Below are 24,987 nucleotides of genomic sequence, written 5' to 3' on the forward strand. Positions count from 1 at the left end.
TTGACATGTAATCTCTCTAGTTATAAGCTACGCGTTGTTCACAAGTAGGCCAACTAAACTCTCGAATAGTCTGACTATAGAGGAACGTCCATTAATTTTGCATTTTTCGTCAAAAGTACAGCACTTTCTTTAATATTCCAGTGATGATATCATTTGTAAGATTTATTTTTTTAGTTACTTGTGTTTAATGCCAAATTATGACAACAATATTATTAATTCTTTCAATACTGGCAAGAACAAACAGCTCGTGTGGCTCTAGGACAAGCAGAAGAATATGACGAACTTCCAGCATGCTGGAGTACCTGTGGATCAGCAACTTCTGTTAATCGGTACAATGAAAGCGCAGTCCAAAGTTGCAAATTTCACTTTTTTTATTCACTCTATGACTAGTTTCGGGCCGACAGCAAATTTCAAATCATCGTAACATAGTTTTAGAAAATGGTATTTCCGAAGGTGTGAAAATCATAGCTGGGTCTGAGCACTATGGGACTTAACTAGCCGGCCGGAGTGGCCTTGCGGTTCTGGGTGCTACAATCTGGAACCGAGTGACCGCTACGGTCGCAGGTTCGAATCCTGCCTCGGGGATGGATGTGTGTGATGTCCTTAGGTTAGTTAGGTTTAATTAGATCTAAGTTCTAGGTGACTGATGACCTCAGAAGTTAAGTCGCATAGTGCTCAGAGCCATTTGAACCATTTGATTGGAATTAACTACTGAGGTCATCAGTCCCCTAGAACTTAGAACCACTTAAACCTAAGGACATCACACACATCCATGCCCAAGGCAGGATTCGAAACTGCGACGGTAGCGGTCGCGCGGTTCCAGACTGAAGCGCCTAGAACCGCCCGGCCACCCCGACCGGCCGTGAAAATCATATCAAAAATGTGGAACGAACAGTTACAGCCTACACACACTATTTTTGACATGGGTTTCACGTTTTCCGAAATACCGTTCTTGAGTACGTTACGATGATTTGAAAATAGGTCTCGTCTCGAAACTAGTCCACCGAGTGAATAAAAAAAGTAAAATTTGCAACTTTAGATTGGTTTTTCGTTGTACTGAAACACAAGAATGTTACTTAAGAATACTACAATAGCTCTAAGATTTTCATGCGGCAATTTTCGTACATCTTAAAAGAATAATTTTTTTTAAAAAAAGAACATACCTGTTTTTAAATTAATTACCTATCCTTCCTGTAATTTCAGTTCCAACCAAATACAAAGTTTTTCCATTACTATAGTTCATTCAGTATTAATTTTCCAAGTACTTTCAGGTCATAATAATTCGGGCCCTGCTGTTACAGGTCATTTTTCACAGTAGGGGCAGCCACCCTCCCCGGCAACCTGCCGCGCGCGCCTCTGCAATGGCACAAGAAGTTTCTTAACCGTAGCATCTGTGTGAGTACAAACACGACGTCGAGAAACAAGACAGAACTCAGTACACAGACTTATTTACACACTGTTGAGAAGTTCCAATATGTCAATACTGCATCCAGCCTCTGGAGATTTGTCAACTGTTTGAACAAAATCACCGTCAGACGTCTTCAACTACAAAAGAAACAGCGACTAATGCATAGCAGGCTTAAAGCGAAGCTTCCAGCTGTTGACGGAGAGACATCTGGTTGACAAGAGGACAACGAGTGAAGCATTTGATGAACACTGTTGCAGAATATTCTCGAAATATATCTCAGAAAACCCCATGAAATTCTGGTCATACCTAAAGGCTGTCAGTAGCATCAAAGATGGTGTTGCGGCGGCGCGGTTCCTTTCTGGGATTAAACCAGCACCTACCTGTGAACTCGTTGCAGCAGATCGCCGGTAGGAAAGCCGAGCAGAGAGCTACCGAACTGCGACTCGTACCAGGCTGCATGCAACGTAACCATTCCAAAAATCGGGAAAAGGTCTTTATTTTGAATGAAAAGTGAAATACTGGCAAAACTTCGGTATATTCTAAAGTCGAGAATTACACGTTCACTGCCAAGCCCGTGCTAATTCTAACACAGTCATGCACAATCCCTTTCACTCACATTAGCAAGTTTATGATAGTGTATTTCCCGAAATCTGAACAGCTACTAAACACGGATTGTTCTTAAATGAAAATGCTCGCCATACTATTAAGTTTATCAATGTCTAAAGCACTCCCGTTTTTAGCCTACAATCTGCTCAATATGCCACACGTAATTGCTGTCTTTTCTGAAACACAAAATTACTTTAAAAAATCCGTACTTTCTATAAAAACCCACCGGAATAAATTTGCCTTCACTTTAAAGCACTTTTGAGGCATGTAGCACAACTAAAAGCGACAAGCTCACCACCGTACCATTGAAAGGCTGAGCTCCGACTACTTTAGACTGCAGTAAACATTCTCTATCTGCAAGAGAAAAGGCGCGCGAAGAATACTCCGTTCTGATTGGTCAGTTTTCTTTAAGGCCAATAGAAAAATGTTATTCTCCCGCGTTAGTCCGTGCTTTTCATGACTAACCAATCAACAAATAACACACTTTGGAGTTTGTACTTTTCCCCGAAATAAATATTTCACTTTGCGTTATTAACTATTTTCATTTGCACTCGAATTAGCTTTCCTTTTACCACAAACTTACTTAACATATTATGATACAAAATTCCCCGTCGTCTGCATTCACAGTCTTAAAAATTTCTCACGCTCGTTCATATAGCGTTTGTCAATATAACAATGATCTACATATTTACTTTAGACCACATTCACGCATCATTCACGCTACTAAAAACATATACAAAATTGTACAAACATAAATAAACAAAAGAGCCTTCAAGAAATAAACAGAACAATTTACAAAAAACATTTTCTTGACCTGTTTCTTGACTGTCTCTGTCCGCTACTGTACTCTGACAGATGAAAATTAGAGCTACGTACTCGGCTGAACCCGCTTCAGACCATCTGTCATTATGCATGCATGAGTCATTCTCCCGATACACAGGCTCTAGGCAGAACGGATATAAAGGCGCCACACCTCAGTGTACAGACATTCTTGTATGACACAAGCGCTGAAATGGAAAATAGAAAATCAGAAGCAGAAATTCTGATGACTATTTCCAAATGTTCCTTTACTAAGGATGACACAAAAATATAACCTCGTTTTACTTCTTGCATCGTTGCAAAGTTGAGTGATATACGTATCAGTGGAGTTGAGAAACAGTTAAAATCGATAAAACTGAACAAAGCTCTGGGACTCGATGGAATCTCAGTCAGACTCGACACATAATTTGCAGCTGAATTAGTTCCCATTTTAACGTAATATACTTCGTACAAAAACAGTGTCCAGGGATTGGAAGAAATCACACGTTACAAGCGTCTACACCGTGGATTGCAAAAGGGATCAACAAAACTATCCTCACATCCCACTGATGGTGGCCAGTTGCAAAATACCACAAAATATTCTGAGCTCAAAAACAGTGAAGTATTTCGAATAGAATGACCTCCTCCGTGACATTTCTAAAACATTGATTATGTGAAACCCAACCCGTACTTTTCTTACACGATATCCAAGAAGCAGTGGATCAAGGCATTCAGTTGAATGAAGTGTTTCTTGATTGCTGTAAAGCATTTACCGAGCTCACATAGACGTTTATTAACACATATACCATTGTGTGGATTGATAACCACGATGTGTGACTGCGTTGGGGATCTCTTGGTAGGCAGGCTGCAGCATGTTATCTTGGATGGAGATTCATCAACAGAAGTAAATATAGCTTCAGGCGTGCCTCAGGGAAGTGTGCTGGAATGCCGATTGTTTATTTTGTGCATTATTGACCTGGAAGAAGGTATCAGTAGTAAGACCACACTTTTTTGCACATTACGCAGTTATCTATAATGAAGTACTGTCTGGAAAAACTACAAAAAGATCCTGTCAGATCTTGGTAAGATTCAAAGTGGCGTAGAGTTTGGCAACTTTTTTAGATGTTGAAAAATGTAGAACTGTGCTCTTCACAAAGCGCAGAAAGGTAGTATCCTATCATGACAACGTCAATAACTAATAATTAGAAACAGCAAGTGATATGGATGTAAGAATCTGTAGCGATATGAAATCGACTGATAACATAGGCTCAGCTGAGGGTAAAGTAGATGGCAGACTTTGGTTCGTTGCTAGCGTAAGGTGTCAGATGTTCAGCGTACCTCTGACATGCTACAAGTACGATCCACAGTGACCTGCAGGAAAGGGATGCTACCCGCAAGATCATGCAAATTTAAGAAAATCAATCTTGCACAATGGATGATATCATATTAAATGAAGATTAACCATGGAAGTGAGGGTGGCTCACTTCACATGGATATATTTATGAAGGGGCTCATCCAACTACAAAATGAAACAGTCACTATAACAATTTGGTTTATTACCACAAGACATCAAATAAAATTATTTACACTTTGACACATGCACATAAACCTTCACTATAAGGACAAAAGTTTGGAATTATGAACTATAGCCTTGGAGCAGGTGGCTTGGCACGTGAAAGCGAATGTGAAACTATATCGCGGATATGGCCAGTGATGGTAAAAATTGTTATCATTTAAAGATAAATCCCTGGAAAAGCCAGAATGAACAGCAATAGCATTATCAGTGCAACTAGCTGGCTGCTAGCGTTAAAACTTGGTAGTTAATCCTCATGCAAATTAACTAGCTTCGTGGCCCCTTGTCTCAGTGGCCATATCAGTGGCTCATGCTTACCACTCTTAAACAGGCAGAGAGTAGAAGATGGCAGCAGCAGTGGCTGGAAATTCTAAGGCCAAGTCAAAACCTGTACTCTTAAGTCAGAGACATCCCTCTCCATGGCTGCCCAAAGCTAAGTGTATTCTCGATGGCACCCCTAAAGCAAGTGTACTCTGCGACCTCCCTGCAGCACTTTTCTATCCGGTACGTAGCTGGTTCTGCCAGTACAAGAATCTCACCGACCAGTTGCGGCAGATCTTGTCAGTTCTGACAAATAATTCTGTAAAGAAGTTTAACAGATTCCTACTCTTATGGAATTTTTCATGGTTAACCAATAACGGTATGGTGTGGGAAGGAAGGCAGAAAATCTCTCCTACTTGGTGACAGATTTCCAAGCCCGGCCAATCAAAAGCCTTCTGCTGAAATAATTGCTGTGAGCCAATCGGAGACCCTCTTACTTGGATTTAAATGAACACTGCTGTGCGGCATAGCCACGACCAACAGGCTCTCCCAATGCCTCATGCTCTGAGATTTTCAGCGGGCTCCCAGATCTTATCTTGCCCAACTTGATACCTTCTAATGTCCTGAGCAATGTAGTTTTTATGGAACGCGGGCTGCCCTCCCACGCACTTTTTCCGCAGACAGAGATAACTGTGACTTACCTGTTCTGTATCTGCTCAGGGGCTGACTTCACTGCTGAAAAAGTTTATGACACTCCAATCCTTCTAAGTTAACTTCCTGACCACGAGCCAGCTAAAGACAGTCCCCAAGATTGTGGAAAATAACATGTCTCCCTCACTGTAACAAAAGGAAAGGAGAAGAAGCCACATCACAACAGGATACCGGGAAAATTCAGTTTATAAAGAAGACTGTGACATTACGACAAAGCTTGTCCGACTATAGTACAATATTTCTTCCACATTCTTAAATTCTTTTCATTTATCATGAATATAAATATTTTCATTGTCCCCTTATATATGATCAACTGCAATATTACGATATTATTTTGTACAACTATTGGAACACAATTATTATAACTGTTGATAGTCGACAGACTGGTAATGTCACGGGCACTGCATTACATAAAATGAAATATGTTTGTCTGAATGGTAGTAGGATCTGTGTCATCAGAGAGAGAGAGAGAGAGAGAGAGAGAGAGAGCCAGAAGTTACCTGTGAAAAAGGCTGGACGCGATATGTAGCTGCGAGGAAAAGCGCACACAAGCGAGTATACGGGGTGGTCCATTGATAGTATCAAATGAAAAAACTACAAAGAACCAAACTCGTCTAGCTTGAAGGGGGAAACCAGATGGCGCTATGCTTGGCCCGCTAGATGGCGCTGCCATAGGTCAAACGGATATCAACTGCATTTATTTAAATAGGAACCACCGTTTTTTATTACATATTCGTGTAGTACGTAAAGAAATATGAATGTTTTAGGTGGACAACTTTTTTCGCTTTGTGATAGATGGCTCTGTAATAGTCAGAAACGTATAAGTACGTGGTATCACGTAACATTCCGCCAGTACGAACGCTATTTTCTTCGTGATACATTACCCGTGTTAAAATGGACCGTTTACCAATTGTGGAAAAGGTCGATATCGTGTTGATGTATGGCTATTGTGATCAAAATGCCCAACTGACGTGTGCTATGTATGCTGCTCAGTATCCTGGACGACATCATCGCCGGATAATTACGTTATTTAAGGAAACAGGAAGTGTTCAGCCACTTGTGAAACGTCAACCACGGCCTGCAACAAATGATGATGCTCAAGGAGGTGTTTTAACTGCTGTCGCGGCTAATTCGCACATCAGTAGCAGACAAATTGCGCGAGAATCGGGAATCTCTAAAACGTCGGTGTTGAGAATGCTACATCAACATCGATTGCACCCGTACCATATTTCTATGCACCAGGAATTGCATGTTGACGACTTTGAACGTCGTGTACACTTCTGCCACTGGGCACAAGAGAAATTAAGGGACAATGACAGATTTTTTGCACGCGTTCTATTTAGCGCGACGAAGCGTCATTCACCAACAGCGGTCACGTAAACCGGCATAATATGCACTATTGGGCAACGGAAAATCCACTATGGCTGCGACAAGTGGAACATCAGTGACCTTGGCGGGTTAATGTATGGTGCGGCATTATGCGAGGAAGGATAATTGGCCCCCATTTTATCGATGGCAATCTAAATGGTGCAATGTCTGCTGATTTCCTACGTAATGTTCTACCGATGTTACTACAAGATGTTTCACTGCATGACAGAATGGCGATGTACTTCCAACATGATGGATGTCCGGCACATAGCTCGCGTGCGGTTGAACCGGTATTGAATAGCATATTTCATCACAGGTGGATTGGTCGTCGTAGCACCATGGCCCGCACGTTCACCGAATCTGACGTCCCCGGATTTCTTTCTGTGGGGAAAGTTGAATGAGATTTGCTATCGTGGCCCACCGACAACGCCTGACAACATGCGTCAGCGCATTGTCAATGCATGTGCGAACATTAAGGAAGGCGAACTACTCGCTGTTGAGTGGAATGTCGTTACCCGTGTTGTGAAATGCATCGAGGTTGACGGACATCATTTTGAGCATTTATTGCACTAAAGTGGTATTTACAGGTAATCACCCTGTAACAGCATGCGTTCTCAGAAATGATAAGTTCACAAAGGTACATTTGTCACATTGGAACAACCGAAATAAAATGTTCAAACGTACCTACCTTCTGTATTTTAATTTAAAAAACCTACATGTTACCAGCTGTTCGTCTAAAATTGTGAGCCATATGTTGGTGACTATTACAGCGCCATCTATCACAAAGCGAAAAAAGTAATACAACTAAAACATTTATATTTCTTTACTTACTACACTAATAAGAAATAAAAATGGGGGTTCCTATTTAAAAAAACGCAGTTGATATCCATTTGACCTACGGCAGCGCCATCAAGTGGACCAACGATAGTGCCATCTGGTTTCCTCCTTCAAGCTAGACGAGTTTCGTTCTTTGTAGTTTTTTCGTTTGACGCTTATTTCGTGAGATATTTGGCCCGGTCACGATCAATGGATCACCATACATATATACAGCCGTTTTTACCTCATGTCTTTGCAAATGGAACACGAAAGGAAATGACTAGTAGTGGTACATGGGCTCTCCACGACTCACAGTACTGTGGTTTGCGGAGTATGTATGTAGATATGTAGATCTAGATACGGTGCACAGTACGTAAATGATACAATACCCGAACATAGGAGTAGTTGGAGTTCGTATTGGCGCTGCGCACATCATAGCATACAGGACTGAGCCCAGAAGCAGAAATGAAGTGACACTGGGCGTAATACCTATATACCGACAACACTGCCCATCGGTGCCGTTAACCTAAGTTGTTAGTGCTGCTTATAATTTTTTGCATCAATGGTTGGCAGGGTATAGTGTTGTACAAGACAGGGATGATTTTGGATGCGAAGGGGGCGGGGGGGGAGGGAATAAGAGGAGTATGTGGAGGGGTGGGGTAGGGTTCGGAATGGGGGAGGGGGTAAGCAGACATGGCGCCAGGCGCGCCGGGAGCCCACGACGCGCGGTTGCTCGGCATGCGTAACGCACTGGCCACGCCCACAATGCGACGCACGCACCCCCTAATGGCAGCCACGTGCTCGCTTCACACACAACAGAATACAGAGGACACTCCCGGAACCTGCTGCATTCCTACAGTACGTCCACGTCCGTACAACTCGGCAATTGCCACTCCTATTACATTCGTTTATTGGTGGGTAGGGAGGGGGGGGGAATCCTAGCAGCACGACTCGATCTTTGTTTTTTATTGTCTGTAATCATGATAAGGACTCCAAGTACGTGGAACACACTACATATGTTCCCACTGTCGTCTCATATGAGATTTTCTTTATCTGTGCATCGTCCTTCCAACTTACTGCTAGCCATCCTGCACTGTGATGTTACGTATTCGTCCAGTTTCATGTCGTTTCATAGCACTACGCCTGAATACTTAAGCGAAGTCACGTAGTGGAGATGTTCGCCACTTATCTTGGAATCACATACTATAAGAATACAGTATGCAGACACAGAAGGGTGTAGTTACTCGGAGATGAAGAGGCTTGCACAGGAAAGAGTAGCATGGAGAGCAGCATCAAAGCAGTTGTGGCGTTCGCCTGCTTCATTTCTTCGTTGATAGTCCTCGGTGTCGACCTACTGTATTGTTACACTGGCTGAAAAATGAGGGCGGTGGTGGGGGTGGGGGGTGGAAGTTCAACGACAGTTTCGTTTCCCAGTTCACGGTTATATGGCCAGTTCACTGTTGGTAAAATGTTAAGCCTAATTAACAGGTTGCAGGAAAAGATCAACATACTGCTACTGTTGGACCTACACATGAGAGCGGCGAACGTTCTCAATGCATTCGCTGCAAACACCCTCACACCGAACTGCCACAGCGTATAGCGTGATTCATCTACCCAAATCACTCGTTTCGAATCATCCAGTGTCCGGCAGCGTCGCTCTTTACGCCACTTCAAGCTTTGCTTAGCATTGAGAACAGAAATTCGTGGCTTATGGGGAGATGCTCCACTATTCCACTCCACTGTTTTTAACTTGCTACGCACAGTCGCTATGCTAACTGGGCTTCTGACAGCACTTTGGCACTCACGAGGGATTCCTTCAGCTGATTTCATGCGGCCTCGAGGAGTGGCCGCGCGGTTTGAGGCGTCATGTCACGGACTGCGCGGTCCCTCCCACCGGAGGTTCGACTTCTCCCTCGGGCTTGGGTGTGTATGTTGCTCTTAGCATAAGTTAGTTTAAGTAGCGTGTAAGTCTAGGGACCGGTGACCTCATCAGTCTGTTCCCTTAAGAATTCACACACATTTGATTTTTGATTTCATGCGATTTTTCTACGACCACCTTCCGCAATATTCTACGGTCGCTGCCCGTCAGTAAATGAGGCCTGGATGGTGTTGGTTTATCTGTGGTTGTTGCTTCGCATCGCCACTTGACCGTCACAACATCAACAGGCCACTTCGGCATCTTTAGAAGGGATTACACATCTCTTGGCTCTGAGCACTAAGGGGCTTAACATCTGAGGTCATCAGTCCTCTAGAACTTAGAACTACTTAAACCTAACTAACCTAAGGACATCACACACATCCATGCCCGAGGCAGGATTCGAAACTACGACCGTAGCGGTCGCGTGGTTCCAAACTGAAGCGCCTAGAACCGCTCGGTCACACTGGCCGGCTACCAAAGCACCTACATATCTTTGGTGGATCTGTTGCTCAGCTGACATGCAATGGCTACTCGACCTTCGAAGTCACGCAGCTTTGACACCTGACCCATTCTGCTGTTACTGCTACCCTACTCTACTCTGCTCTGCTGGTATCAAAATATTCGCCGCCTGCTTTTATACCGGCGGGTCCGCCTCTCGTGACGGCTGTTACGTATGGGCGTCCGGATGGGCTTGATCAGATAGAGTACATGGAAACTTCTGCACCAATGCTAAGTACAGCCGGAGCTGCAATTCAAACTGCACTACCTAGACTGATTTCACGTTTACGTACAAATTCAGAAACCTACATTCTTCCTTTCCAAAGCCATTTTGGTTACATCGCCAGTCTTTATGAGAGATAATCCTCTCTGAAAGTCAGAGTTTTGCGTCGTAGATCTTACTACACTCCTGGAAATGGAAAAAAGAACACATTGACACCGGTGTGTCAGACCCACCATACTTCCTCCGGACACTGCGAGAGCGCTGTACAAGCAATGATCACACGCACGGCACAGCGGACACACCAGGAACCGCGGTGTTGGCCGTCGAATGGCGCTAGATGCGCAGCATTTGTGCACCGCCGCCGTCAGTGTCAGCCAGTTTGCCGTGGCATACGGAGCTCCATCGCAGTCTTTAACACTGGTAGCATGCCGCGACAGCGTGGACGTGAACCGTATGTGCAGTTGACGGACTTTGAGCGAGGGCGTATAGTGGGCATGCGGGAGGCCGGGTGGACGTACCGCCGAATTGCTCAACACGTGGGGCGTGAGGTCTCCCCAGTACATCGATGTTGTCGCCAGTGGTCGGCGGAAGGTGCACGTGCCCGTCGACCTGGGACCGGACCGCAGCGACGCACGGATGCACGCCAAGACCGTAGGATCCTACGCAGTGCCGTAGGGGACCGCACCGCCACTTCCCAGCAAATTAGGGACACTGTTGCTCCTGGGGTATCGGCGAGGACCATTCGCAACCGCCTCCATGAAGCTGGGCTACGGTCCCGCACACCGTTAGGCCGTCTTCCGCTCACGCCCCAACATCGTGCAGCCCGCCTCCAGTGGTGTCGCGACAGGCGTGAATGGAGGGACGAATGGAGACGTGTCGTCTTCAGCGATGAGAGTCGCTTCTGCCTTGGTGCCAATGATGGTCGTATGCGTGTTTGGCGCCGTGCAGGTGAGCGCCACAATCAGGACTGCATACGACCGAGGCACACAGGGCCAACACCCGGCATCATGGTGCGGGGAGCGATCTCCTACACTGGCCGTACACCACTGGTGATCGTCGAGGGGACACTGAATAGTGCACGGTACATCCAAACCGTCATCGAACCCATCGTTCTACCATTCCTAGACCGGCAAGGGAACTTGCTCTTCCAACAGGACAATGCACGTCCGCATGTATCCCGTGCCACCCAACGTGCTCTAGAAGGTGTAAGTCAACTACCCTGGCCAGCAAGATCTCCGGATCTGTCCCCCATTGAGCATGTTTGGGACTGGATGAAGCGTCGTCTCACGCGGTCTGCACGTCCAGCACGAACGCTGGTCCAACTGAGGCGCCAGGTGGAAATGGCATGGCAAGCCGTTCCACAGGACTACATCCAGCATCTCTACGATCGTCTCCATGGGAGAATAGCAGCCTGCATTGCTGCGAAAGGTGGATATACACTGTACTAGTGCCGACATTGTGCATGCTCTGTTGCCTGTGTCTATGTGCCTGTGGTTCTGTCAGTGTGATCATGTGATGTATCTGACCCCAGGAATGTGTCAATAAAGTTTCCCCTTCCTGGGACAATGAATTCACGGTGTTCTTATTTCAATTTCCAGGAGTGTATATACTACACTATTGTATTGTGTGTACCGAATAATAGCACTGAAAAGCAGTAACGCAGCGTTCGTAGGCCATGCTCGTTCTCCCGTATCTCTTCTGTCCCCCGTCCGCCTCCGTGGCGCAACGGTAGCGTTACTGCCTACCACGCAGGGGCGCCCGGGTTCGATTCCCGACGGGGGACTGGATGTTGTGTGTCCGTCATCTTCATCATCATTGACACGCAAGCCGCCGAAGTGGCATCAACTAAAAAGACTTGTAATACGGCGGCCGAACACCGAAGGGTATATCCCAGCCAATATATGCCATACGTTCATTTGATTTTCATTCTTCTGTCCCCTCTAGTCTAAAGGATTGTCACAGATACCACGTGGTTATAATAAAAGTACAGCTAATCATGGAGGTCCTGTGTGGGCTGTAATTATCGTTAGCAGCGAAACTTCTTAGATATTCTAATGTCTTAATGCGAAACCGATTTACGCTGAAAAAAAAGTTCCAGTTTTGGGCACCAGGTGCAAATCTGGCGCTATGAATGCAAGAAAGACGTATAGATTTGTTTCCGTATGGATTAGGATGGAAAAACAGTCCTAAGCAAAGAAGGGAAAGCAGAAAGGTGGAAGGAATATGCAGAGAGTCTGTACAAGGGCGATGTACTTGAGGGCAATATTATGGAAATGAAAGAGGACATAGATGAAGATGAGACGGGAGATATGATCCCGAGTGAAGAATCTGACATAGCACTGAAAAACTTAAGTTAAGTCAAGGCTCCGGGAGTAGACAACATTCCGTTACAGGTACTGATGACCTTGGAAGAACCAGCCATGACTAAACTCTTCCAAGGCCAGGCAAGATGGTAAGTTCCTATGGGACCAAACTGCTGAAGTCATCGTTCCATAGGCTTACACACTACTTAACCCAACTTAAGGACAACACACACACCTATACCCGAGGATGAGCAAATGAAGGAGACAGGCGAAATATCCTCAGGCTTCAAGAAGAATGTAATAATTCCAATTCCAAAGAAAGTAAGTGCTGACAGGTGTGAAAATACCGAACCATCACTGTAATAAGTCACTGTTGCAAACTACTAACACGAATCTTTTACGGAAGAATGGAAAAACTGAAAGAAGTCTACCTCGGAGAAGATCAGTTTGGATTCCGCAGAAATGTTGGAACACCTGAGGCAATACTGACCCTACGACTTCTGATAGAAGATAGGTTAAAGAAAGGAAAACCTACGTTTATAGTATTTGTAGACTTAGAGAAAACTTTTGACAGTGTTGACTGGAATACTCTTAAAATGGTTCAAATGGCTCTGAGCACTATGGGACTTAACATCTGAGGTCATCAGTCCCCTATACCTTAGAAGTACTTAAACCTAACTAACCTAAAGACATCACACATATCCATGCTCGAGGCAGGATTCGAACCTGCGACGGTAGCGGTCGTGCGGTTCCAGACTGAAGCGCCTAGAACCGTTCCGTCACAACGGCCGGCCTCGAATACTCTCTTTGAAATTCCGAGGGTAGCAGGAGTAAAATACAGCGAGCGGAAGGCTATTTACAATTTGCGCAGAACCAGATGGTAGTTATAAGAGTTGAGGGGGACGAAAGGGAAGCAGTGGTTGAGAAGGGAGTGAGACAGGGTTTTATCCTGTCCCCGATGTCATTCGACCTATACATTGAGCAAGCAGTAAACGAAACAAAAGAAGTATCTGTATTGAGTGTAGCCATGTATGGAAGTGAAAGATGGACGATAAACAGTTTAGACAAGAAGAGTATAGAAGTTTTTGAAATGTGTTGCTACAGAAGAATTCTGAAGATTAGTTGGGGAGATCACATAAGTAATGAGGAGGTGCCGAGTACAATTAAGAAGAAGAGAAATTTGTGTTAGAACCTGACTAGAAGAAGGGATCGGTTGGCAGGACATGTTCTGAGGCAACAAGGGATCAGCAGTTTAGTACTGGAGGGAGGCGTGGAGGGAAAAAATTGCAGAGGGAGACCAAGAGATGAAAACACTATGCAGATTCAAAGGATATAGGTCGCAGTATTTATCTGGAGATGAAGAGGCTTGCACAGCAGGATATAGTATCGTGGAGAATTGCATCATACCAGTCTTTGGACTGAAGACCACAACATGAATTAGGAACGGGAAGAGACCAGAAAAGATCAGACAAGCGAGAAAGGGCTAGTGTCGATTTTATTATCAACTGCCGCTTTCTCCGGAGACGTCTACCAGATGGTGCATCCGTAAAACGACGTTATCAACTGTTGCTGGTAACAGTTCCGGTGGAATCTGAGCAACGTGTTCGAGACTGAACTTGTTGGTAACCGCTTTCTTTTAGATATCCCCAGAGCCAAAAGTAATAAGGATTCAGATCAGGCGGCCGGAGTGACCGAGCGGTTCTAGGCGCTTCAGTCTGGAACCGCGCGACCGCTACAGTCGCAGGTTCGAATCCTGCCTCGGGAATGGATGTGTGTGATGTCCATAGGTTAGTTAGGTTTAAGTAGTTCTAAGTTGTAGGGGCCGAAGACCTCAGATGTTTCAGATGTTGAGTCCCATAGTGCTCAGAGCCATTTGAACCATTTTTGATTCAGATCAGTGATCTTGCAGGCCATGCATCTGGAAAACATCTGGAGACTATACATTCACGGAAGTTGTATTAAGGAGCCCTTTCACTGGACGAGCGACATGACTTGTTGCCCCATGTTGCATGGAGACAGTCGCTGGTTTCCTCTCGAAAGCAGGAATCACGTGCTGTACAAAGATGTCTCGATGACGAGCAGACGTCACGGTGCACCTGACAGGCCCTTTGGCAGTATTCTCTTGAAAGAAGATCGGACCGAGAATAAAGGTTCTCGTGAATCCACAGCACACAACCACATACGACGAGTTCAGTGGCCCTTCGTGCACAATACGCGATTTAACGGTATCCCAAATTCGGCAGTTCTATGTATTCACAATACTCTGTAGTGCGAAGTGGCTCTACAAAATATTACCAATCCACATGTCATCAACTTCGATCTGCGACGGAAACCGAATCCTGCTGCCGATCACGAGGTTTTAAGTTGTGTAAGCGGCTGTTGATAATAAAATCATCATCATTCCTTTTTCACTTGATGGTCTTTCCTGCCAGTGGCGCAGTCCTAATCCATTTCTGTTCACAGCGCCAGATTTCACCTAGAGGCCAAAACTTGGACTAATTTTTTTTTTTTTTTCATCGTAAGACGGTCCCGCATTAACGCATTAGATTATCTACCAAATTTCGCTGCAATACGATAATTACAGCCCACACTGGTCATCCGTGAGTAGCAGAATTTTAATGATAAGCACCGTGAAAGTGAATGGCAGTGAACAGCGCCCAATTGTCAGGGATTGTTCGATCGCTCGCGTTCGCTTCCACTGGCTGCAGTGTAAAGCAGGCCTGAGCAGCACTCGGCGTAGCACGCCGGCCGCCGGAGGAGGGCGGGGCGGTCCGTGTGTGGCGCCGCCCAAGTGCCCGCTTGATGTGGCGGCGACACGCGCGACAGGAATAGCTGGCGGCGGCGGCGGCGGCTTCCTGCAGGAGGCTGGGCCGCGCGGAGCGCTCTCTCCCTCTCGTCAGGCAGGCGGCTGGGAGCTCGACGTGCCGGCGGAGCAGAAGAAGCCACGCAGCAGCACAGCGCAGCCTGTTTGGCACGGCGTTGCACGTGGACCGACATGGAGGAGGACTCCCCCAATGGACGCATTCTCACCGGCCCGTCCATCCGACTGTGGCAAGTGGAGTAGCGATTTGAGCCGAACAAGGCGTATTTCGACCGGACTCGGGAAGAGGTCAGAAAAACTATTGCTCCGGTTAAAGGCTATAAGTTGCTCCAAGGAAGGGTACTACTTATGCCGCTGTAGAGCTCGCCGACGCTCCTTAATTTCTTCAGCGACTTCCGGCGACCGAGGGACTGCCTTGTGCCTTGGGCACCCTAAAGAGCGAGGGATCGCGTTTTCTGCAGCAGAAACAATTGTTGTAGTCACCTGCTCAACCACCACATCGATGTTACCATGTGGAGGAGATTCAACGGTGACAGCAGAGGTGAAATTTTCCCAGTCCGCCTTGTTTAAAGTCCATCTGCGCAGACGTCTATGGGCCTCATTCTGGGGCAGTGACAGCAATAAGGGGAAGTGGTCACTACCACACAGGCCGTCACGTGCTCTCCAGTGGATAGATGGGAGAAGTCCTGGGCTGCAAATTGATAAATCAATGGCCGAGTAACTACCATGAGCCACACTGAAATCTGTGGCGGCCCCAGTATTTAAGCCGGCCAGAGTGGCCGTGCGGTTCTAGGCGCTACAGTCTGGAGCCGCGTGACCGCTACGGTCGGAGGTTCGAATCCTGCCTCGGGCATGGATGTGTGCGATGTCCTTAGGTTAGTTACGTTTAAGTAGTTCTAAGTTCTAGGGGACTGATGACCACAGCAGTTAAGTCCCATAGTGCTCAGAGCCATTTGAACCCAGTATTTAAGAGGCAGAGGTCGAACTAAGACAGTAAAAATTTCACATATCTGCCTCGGCCAGTAAGCACAGTGCCACCCTACAATGGGTTATGGACGTTAAAATCTCCCAAAAGTAGGAAAGGTTTAGAGAGTTGAACAGTCAGTGCAGTTGATACATTCAGGGGTACTGCACCATCTGGAAGAAGACATACATTGCAGACAATTTCGTGCACCATTCTTATTCTGACAGCGACAGCTTCAAGAGGGGTTTGAAGGGGGCACAGGTTCACTACAGACTAAGTTTAGGACATAAACGCAAACTCTTCTTGACACTCGATTATAGTTGCTATGTGTCCTGTAATATCCCTTATAGCCGCCGAGGACAGGCGTCCGCATTGCCGGGAACCAGGTTTCCTGGAGGGCAGTGCAGATAGCAGGTGTAAAGCTTTACAGTTGCCGTAGCTCAGCCGGGCGATGGAAAAAACCGCCACAATTCCACTGGAGGATGATGTCATCGTGAGACTGTGAAGGCATGGAACTTTTAATGAGGCAGTTTACCCCTCAGAGTCACTTGCTTCAGAAGGGTGTCTCACCTGCACCTGCTCACACAGTTGCACAAAAAATCCAACACTGAAACTTTACAAAGTAAATCTAGCACTTCGACACCCCAGGTCCGCTAACGTGATTCTTCCGTCTCTCCCGGCGTATTGGTTGATCCGACAGTCCACGAGTGTAGAACAAAGATGCCTATTATGCGATAGTTCCCAAATGTGCGACACCTCGACTTTGCTCACAGCAGGTGCTGAACTCTGGTGGACATTTCCTTAAACACGTCTCTGGAGCGTCAGACACAGCGACGATGACGCTATTACTCGGCTGGAAAGAGTGTTTAGACGCAGTTATAAAATTTATAGAGTCTGGAGTTTTTGTGACATCGGTGCTAAGTTAACATTATGCTTAAAGCTGTATGGATATTACTATACTCTTTATAGTTCTTGTTTTGGATAGAAATACCTATAATTTTTGACACGTTCTCAGCATGAACGAAACTGTTTGTCCAATACGATGAGATTCGTAATATGCGATAGCGTTGGGATCCAAATAAGCGAGAGTGACACTTCACAAACTATATACATTGAAGGTGGAAGAAGGAGCAGGGAAAGGAAGCAGAAGGAACTATTGGTGTCGGCTGCATCGGGACTTTATGCACAATAAGCGACGACGAGAGAAAATGTCTGCTAGTCCGAGATTCTAATCTAGGATCCTCTGCGTTAACCACTGCGCCATCCGGACACAGTGTTTATCGCGATTATGCGGACCTTCTCCGCACGCCTCTCGGCCGGCCCAAACTCCAACCCAGCACCACCTACCCGCAGTCGATGTCCCTGTCCATGTCCTCCAACCTCGCTTCTGCGAGATTCCCGCAAGAGGTCGGATGTACCTGTGTATCCCCACTGAAGGTGGCGGAGTCACTGCGCACCCAGGCGAATCGCTTATAAGAATGCGTTGTCTGTTCTTTCTGACATGACGCGGGTTCCAGTCCAGGTCCAGCCGATTCCGCATGAATTTCCGATGCAGCTAACATCAATAGACACTTCCCCTTCCTTTCTTGTCTCCCTCTATCCCCCTCCACCTTCAATGTACATAACATATATCACAGCTGTGGATTTCACGTGATGTCTGTTCTGTCGGACGTGCCAGAAAGAACAGACACCACGCGTTGATATAATTCTTATATAAAGTGTGACAATTATTAAACTATATGAAAAGAAACGTAAATTAGTTGCAAACTACTGCGTGCACGCACTTTATTCAACATGTAAACGTCACTACAGATATTCGGATGTAGGTTATGACATCTTCGATATGCCTGTCATCATTGGCGATGATGTGGTGCAGACGAATAGCGAAATTCTGCATGACCCGCTGAAGAATCGGAACATCGATGGTGTCGGTGACTTCCTGTATGGCTCCTTTCAGCTCAGCAATGGTTTTGGCGCCATTTCTGTACATTTTGTCTTTAATATAACCCCACAAAACCGAGTTTCATGTCTTCACATGCGGACAATATGGCGGCCAATCGAGGACTATGCCAGTGGCTTCTGCGTACCCCAGCCAGAAACCGTTCCCAAACTGCTCCTCCAGGACATCAAACACTCTCCTTTTTCGATGGGGTCGAGGCCCGTCTTGCGTGAACCACGTCTCGTCGAAATCAGGGTCACTTCGGATAATGGGAATGAAATCATCTTTCAAAACCTTCACGTACCGTGCTATCAAGGAATATCGCTCCGATTATTCCGTGATTGGACATTGCACACCGCACAGTCACCCGTTGAGAGTGAAAAGAGTTCTTGATCGCGAGATGCGTATTCTCAGTCCCCCAAATGCGCTAATTTTGCTTATTGACAAACCAATCCAAATGAAAGTGGGCTTCGTCGCTAAAACAAACCATACTAATTCCCATAATGCCACGCGGCCAAACGTGTAGTTTGAACGTCCTAACGCAACCCTTTCAGAAATTATGACTATTTTATTTCATATAGTTCAATAACTGTCCCCCTGCACTTGTGCATCCACACTGAAGGTGGTGGATTCATTGCCCGTCGAGGCGAATCACTTATAAGTATGCATGGTGTGTTCTTTCGGAGATGTCCCGAGTTCGATACCAGGTCAACCACATATTTTCACTCATGTCCGAAAGATGTCTTATAATTCTTATATAGGATTTATACAATAATATCATGATGTCATCGTATACCGGACATTTCACGTCGTAGAGGTCTACAATAAAGACATGGGTCATTCATATTACCTGCCGTCGATGCCGTTCATTCTGAGGACCAGGAATCATCGTAAAATAAATGAATCCGAATCTGTGTCAGTGTGGGTTAAAGGTGCTGACCATTGTAAAAAAATATACAATACTATCATAAGTCAGCAATATTTTATCATTTATCATAGTAAAGTAATATCATTTGCGTTTATTTTTATTTTATTAAATTACCATAAACGGCAATAGTCGTATGAGTGGAAACTTGCCAAGTTTTCCCGACGTTACTATTAAGGCAGCACTTTCTTCATAAGATAATCAATGTTGTTGTTGTTGTTGTGGTCTTCAGTCCTGAGACTGGTTTGATGCAGCTCTCCATGCTGCTCTATCCTGTGCAAGCTTCTTCATCTCCCAGTACCTACTGCAGCCTACATCCTTCTCAATCTGCTTGGTGTATTCATCTCTTGGTCTCCCTCTACGATTTTTACCCCTTTACCCCCCACGCTGCCCTCCAGTACCAAATTGGTGATCCCTTGATGCCTCATAACATGTCCTACCAACCGATCCCTTCTTCTAGTCAAATTGTGCCACAAACTCCTCTTCTCTCCAATTCTATTCAATACCTCCTCATTAGTTATGTGATCTACCCATAAGATAATCAATATTCCTCCAAATTCAAAGCGCTCATCTCACAATACTTGTAAAAGTATAATAAATAAAATGAAAAGAACTGAAGTGCTCTGAGGGCTATTTCTGATGAAATTTATGGGACTCCTGGAAACCTAGTATGCCCGAGAGATTGAAACATGGCTGGCAAGTAACCCAGGTCGCATTGTCACGCCATTGTTAATAGCCAGGTTATTTGGGGCACCTTACAATCGAGCAGCAAGAGTGGAAGCGTCTGTGAATGCCTTCAGAAAAGATTATCAACAGAAACATCTGTAGGAAGCATGATTTTTCAGTTCATCGTCATGCGAATACTCCTCAAGAAAGTGATGCCGAAAACGAAACTATAAAATATATGTGAAGCGATTACAAGAATCTAAACAGAATAGATCACCATCCGAAGTTAAGAATACAGCAGCCAAAAATGTACTCGGGAAGACTAGAAAATCTTCAAAACGTAAAGCGGAAAAATGGTCCATTGATTCTGTATCTGATGTGCATCTTGATGAGAGTGGTGATTCAGGTAGCAGTGATGACGAGAATGCGGAGTGCTTGTTCTGTACAGGGCGCTTTTCTGACGATAAACATGGGGAAACATGGGCATAGTGCACTAAATGTTGTAGCTGGGACCATGAAGACTGCGGTATCAAAAATGGTTCAAATGGTTCTAAGCACTGTGGGACTTACCATCTGAGGTCATCAGTCCCCTAGACTTAGAGCTATTTAAACCTAACTAACCTAAGGACATCACACACATCCTTGCCAGAGGCAGGATTCGAACCTGCGACCGTAGCAGCAGCACGGTTCCGGACTGAAGCGCCTAGAACCGCTCGGCCACAGCGGCCGGCACTGCGGTATCGAAGAAGACAAATTTATATGTCTGCAGTGTCGTAAAGATAAACTTAAATAGTGTGAAATGAGTGAAGAAAAACAGAACTCAATGAAGGTGTAAAAAGTGTATGTTCATATGTCACATTAGTTACTAATAAAAATGTGTTTACTCTCTCATATTAGGAAACAAGGATTTCTATCAAATATCTCGTTTGCGAAGCTTTAATAACTACACTGAAAGTTTGTTTATTATTGCTAATATAATAAATCTATGGTAAAGTTAAATAGTATGAGCTATTAGTACCATGATAAAATTTAATTGTATTTGCTTTTGGTCTTTAACTTGTGTGTCTCATATAAGGCACCTTTCTTTTAGTGTTGATTCATGATGTCATGCGGGTACAAAATTTGCCATCGTCAAGTAGACTGGCGAACTCATCTCCTGGGGGTACGCGGTGGAAGGGAATAATTATTTCATCGCTCTGTTTACAAGCAGAACACGAAAGAGAAGAGCAATGGTACACAGCAGCCTCCACCATGCGCTGAATAGTGCCTTGAGGATTATGTATGTTGACGTAGAATTGTTTATTCTATATGTGTACGCTATCAAAATTGTAAGTAGGCTGTTTATGTTTTCTTATTGGCAACGTTACGTAGCGCTCTGTATAAAAATCACTGGCTGTGCTGTGTGCAGTCTGTGGCTAGTTTGCATTGTTGTCTGCCATTGTAGTGTTGGGCAGCTGGATGTGAACAGCGCATAGCGTTGAGCAGTTGGAGGTGAGCCGCCAGCAGTGGTGGATGTGGGGAGAGAAATGGCGGAGTTTTGAAATTTGTAAGACTGGATGGCATGAACTGCTATATATATTATGACTTTTGAACGCTGGTAAGGTAAATACATTGTTTGTTCTCTATCAAAATCTTTCATTTGATAACTATGCCTATCAGTAGTTAGTGCCTTCAGTAGTTTGAATCTTTTATTTAGCTGGCAGTAGTGGCGCTCGCTGTATTGCAGTAGTTCGAGTAACGAAGATTTTTGGTGAGGTAAGTGATTTGTGAAAGGTATAGGTTAATGTTAGTCAGGGCCATTCTTTTGTAGGGATTTTTGAAAGTCAGATTGCGTTGCGCTAAAAATATTGTGTGTCAGTTTAAACACAGTTATGTATAATTTTTCTAAGGGGACATTTCAAAATTAACGCTACACGACACAAAAAGTGGTATGGCGGGAATTAAAACGCTAGGGAATTCATACACTATGTCCTCGAAAAGAAAAGCCAAATTCATTCACTGTTGTAATCTTCGATGGAAAGGGACTCTTTTGTTGGGAGAAACAAGGTTAAAACAACTATATAGATAGCAACAATAATTTAAAAGTGGCATGTTTCGACTTCACGTGGAAGTCACCTTCAGAAAATGAGCACTGTAACAGTAACAATAGCAGAGTTACAGAAAGTTTGATGAGTATGGCGTCAGTGGAAAGTGCAATGAAGTAGCGATGTAGCATTTACTGATCCGGCTGCTGTTGATGACAGCTGCTCCGATTCTGAATGAAATGAATGAGCCTATGGCACCCTCGGATTCTCGCGCGGCAACACGATGGTCAACTGTTGACATGCCTGCAGAGCCACGGCTTAAACAGTGTGTAAATTTCGCGCCGAAGACGGATTACGCCAGTACTAGAGAATGGTAAATGCTACGCAAAATGTGAGACACTAATATTATGTGAAATTTACAAAATAAGTTATAGTAAGCTAAGTACGAATATATAAACAGCTAAATAATTACAGATCATTAGGCAAATAGTCTTCTTTATGTTAAGATAAGTGAGCTTACAGACTTAGAGAAGATGCAGTGCTACCTAGCGGCACTGGTACGATTAGCAAAGACGTCGTTCGTAATCGTTTCCAGCCGACATGCAAAACAAGCCCCGCATTGGCCCCTCGGAAAGTCTTTCGCTGCCTGCCACACCTTGGAACGACCACCCACTCGACCAGGGTGACGGGTCGTCCTCAGTGCAGGCAGTACTCCAACCTGCCACAGTAGTGGACCGATTGGGGAGCACGTGAGATATAATGATCGTCCCTCGGATCTTTACGTGCGGCCTCTCACGGTGAGACCTACTGGCAGCATCTTCATGCTGTGTGACCAAAGCTAACACTGCCTGGAGTTGTGACCTAGTGAGGTGGCGCAGTGCTTAGCACACTGGACTCGCATTCGGGAGAACGACAGTTCAATCCCGTCTCCAGCCATCCTGATTTAGGTTTTCCGTGATTTCCCTAAATCGTTTCAGGCAAATGCTGGGACGGTTCCTTTGAAAGGGCACGGCCGATTTCCTTCTCCATCCTTCCCTAACCCGAGCTTGTGCTCCGTCTCTAATGACCTCGTTGTCGATGGGACGCTAAAAAACACTAATCTAACCTAACCTAACCTGGAGTTGTGAGGGAAGTGTTACCAACTCAGCTCACATCTGAGCACAGCAATCACAGTTCCCATCCGTACCAAAGACGGCGAAAATATACTCTATACATTTAATAAACGCGGAACTGTGCCTTATAAATAAACAAACACGCACGAAATTAACGAGTTTAAACTAAAGAGCGCAGAAGAACTTTAAAATAAGTTGCTTCTTATGAGAAGCTGGTCACACTCACAGACGTAAACGGTGTCCTCCGATATGCTGCTGTAGTAATGAAAGATTCTAGCACTCTGCTTGCTCTTAACTGCGACGATTAGACGAGGAAGCGTTACGCCAGGGTTCCACCCTTCCGTCCTTTCGACATCTGTACTTGTTTCGCTTCCTCTAGCTATGTCACTCACATCGGATACCGCACTGTTTGTAACGCTGCAGAAATTATTAGAACTGGGTCTTTACAGAGCAAAGGCTGTAACCAACAGGTGAAATCAAGGTCAACCACAAATTTCTGAAGGCGAGTTCCAGGATCGGCTGAGACCAAACAGTCCATCCCAGTCCGCAACGGGTCATTCTACTCTGATCAGCATCTTTCTACTCGGCCGAGAAGACCCAGTAGTTGGTTGACTTGTAAAATAGGTACTATAATTGATTTTAAGTAAGTGTGGTTTAGATTCTGACGAGAGGGTGGTAGTCAGTTTAAATAGTTTTCGCTGACGACGGGACGAGTGTGATATCTGTTTTAAAATTATGTGAACTGTTCGAACTCTAGCCTAAACTATTGGTATGGAGGTTCCAATAAGTTGCAGAGAAGCTGACTCATCCCTTTTTAATTTAGTGATCACCCAGCAGCATGTATTTGCAGCTCCATTTTGATAGCTGCAGCTGCCCCTACCGCTGCTGTTTTATGCAGCCCGTAATGTACTAGCCGGCGTTCACAAAACACACGCGAGATTTTCATATTCTCTCGCTTGCTACGTGCTTACTGTTAGCCCTACGTAGCTTTTTGTAGAAAGTTTAATGTAGTTAAATTGTGTACTGGAATCCGTTTTCTCTGGTGGCCACCGTTTTCGAGTTATTCAAAAGTTACCTTCAAACGCACCTCAGTAAACCCCCCCCCCCCCCCCCAGCTCATATCTCACGTCAGGATATGTAGTATGTTTTTCGTGGCACTCCTTCCTACCATTGTACAAAAATTTCTAATTACACGAAGTGTCACCGATAATCGACCATTTCGGTCCCCATTGATTGACCATAGCCTGCTACTTCGTTAAGCATATTAGTTTAAACGCGCCCGTGAGGACAGCGAACAAAAATCGAGTTATGTAAACGTTACGCTAAAATTTATTACGTTGACAATTCGATCCAGATTTAGCGCTTATAAGCAAAGTAATTTCGTCGGCAGAAAGTCTGGCGAATAGAAACAACGTAACTGTTTATTTTATTCACAAAATTGTTAGGTAAAATTTGCACTAATGTCAATTTTACATTTGTAAGTGCTCGACTAAGTCGGTGTCGTAATACGGTCAGTCAATGCAAAGGCCAAAACAGGTCAAAACTGGGAAATAATGCGTGTATGCCACGAACAAAATAGAAATCCTGACCGGTGGGGGAGGGGCGGCGAGTTTGAAGGTAACTTTTGTACTTTTTTTTTGTTTAATAACTCGAAAACGACTGCTTCTAGCTAAAATGTATCCCAGTACAAAATTTAACTACATTAAATTTCCTACAAAAAGATCCTGTTCAATTTAACTACATTCCTCTCATCAGACTTGAGCATGGACTCTAAAGAACTCGATGTCATTGGTCCACACAAAACTATTACCATCGATTACAAACAGAACTACTTTCCATATTACAAGACAAATGACAAAAAATACACGCGTACATTTACTTGAATTTACGGAAGTGTCTTCTAAAACGGCAATAAGAGAATTAGCAGTATGCCTACGTCAGACTAACGTCACATTGACTTCAAGTTAAACATATCCATTCTGCTCTTAACGCAGCGAAGAAGGTTATCAACAAGGAAGGATACACCGTAAAAGGAGCGATATCTTACACCAAG

At 44.9% G+C, this 24,987-nt stretch overlaps 1 long non-coding RNA gene across 1 annotated transcript in view; it reads right to left on the minus strand.

Annotated features, from left to right (window-relative positions):
• Nucleotides 1-5,361: 5,361 nt before the first annotated feature.
• The window catches only part of LOC124777090, a 700,755-nt gene continuing 681,129 nt past the window's right edge, over nt 5,362-24,987 (minus strand). The window contains exon 3 of the long non-coding RNA XR_007015683.1: nt 5,362-5,483. This is a non-coding gene — a long non-coding RNA (uncharacterized LOC124777090). The remainder of the gene's footprint in view (nt 5,484-24,987) is intronic.

This window comes from Schistocerca piceifrons, chromosome 2 (assembly GCF_021461385.2).
Source record: "Schistocerca piceifrons isolate TAMUIC-IGC-003096 chromosome 2, iqSchPice1.1, whole genome shotgun sequence".
In the NCBI taxonomy this organism is placed as follows: Eukaryota; Metazoa; Arthropoda; class Insecta; order Orthoptera; family Acrididae; genus Schistocerca; species Schistocerca piceifrons.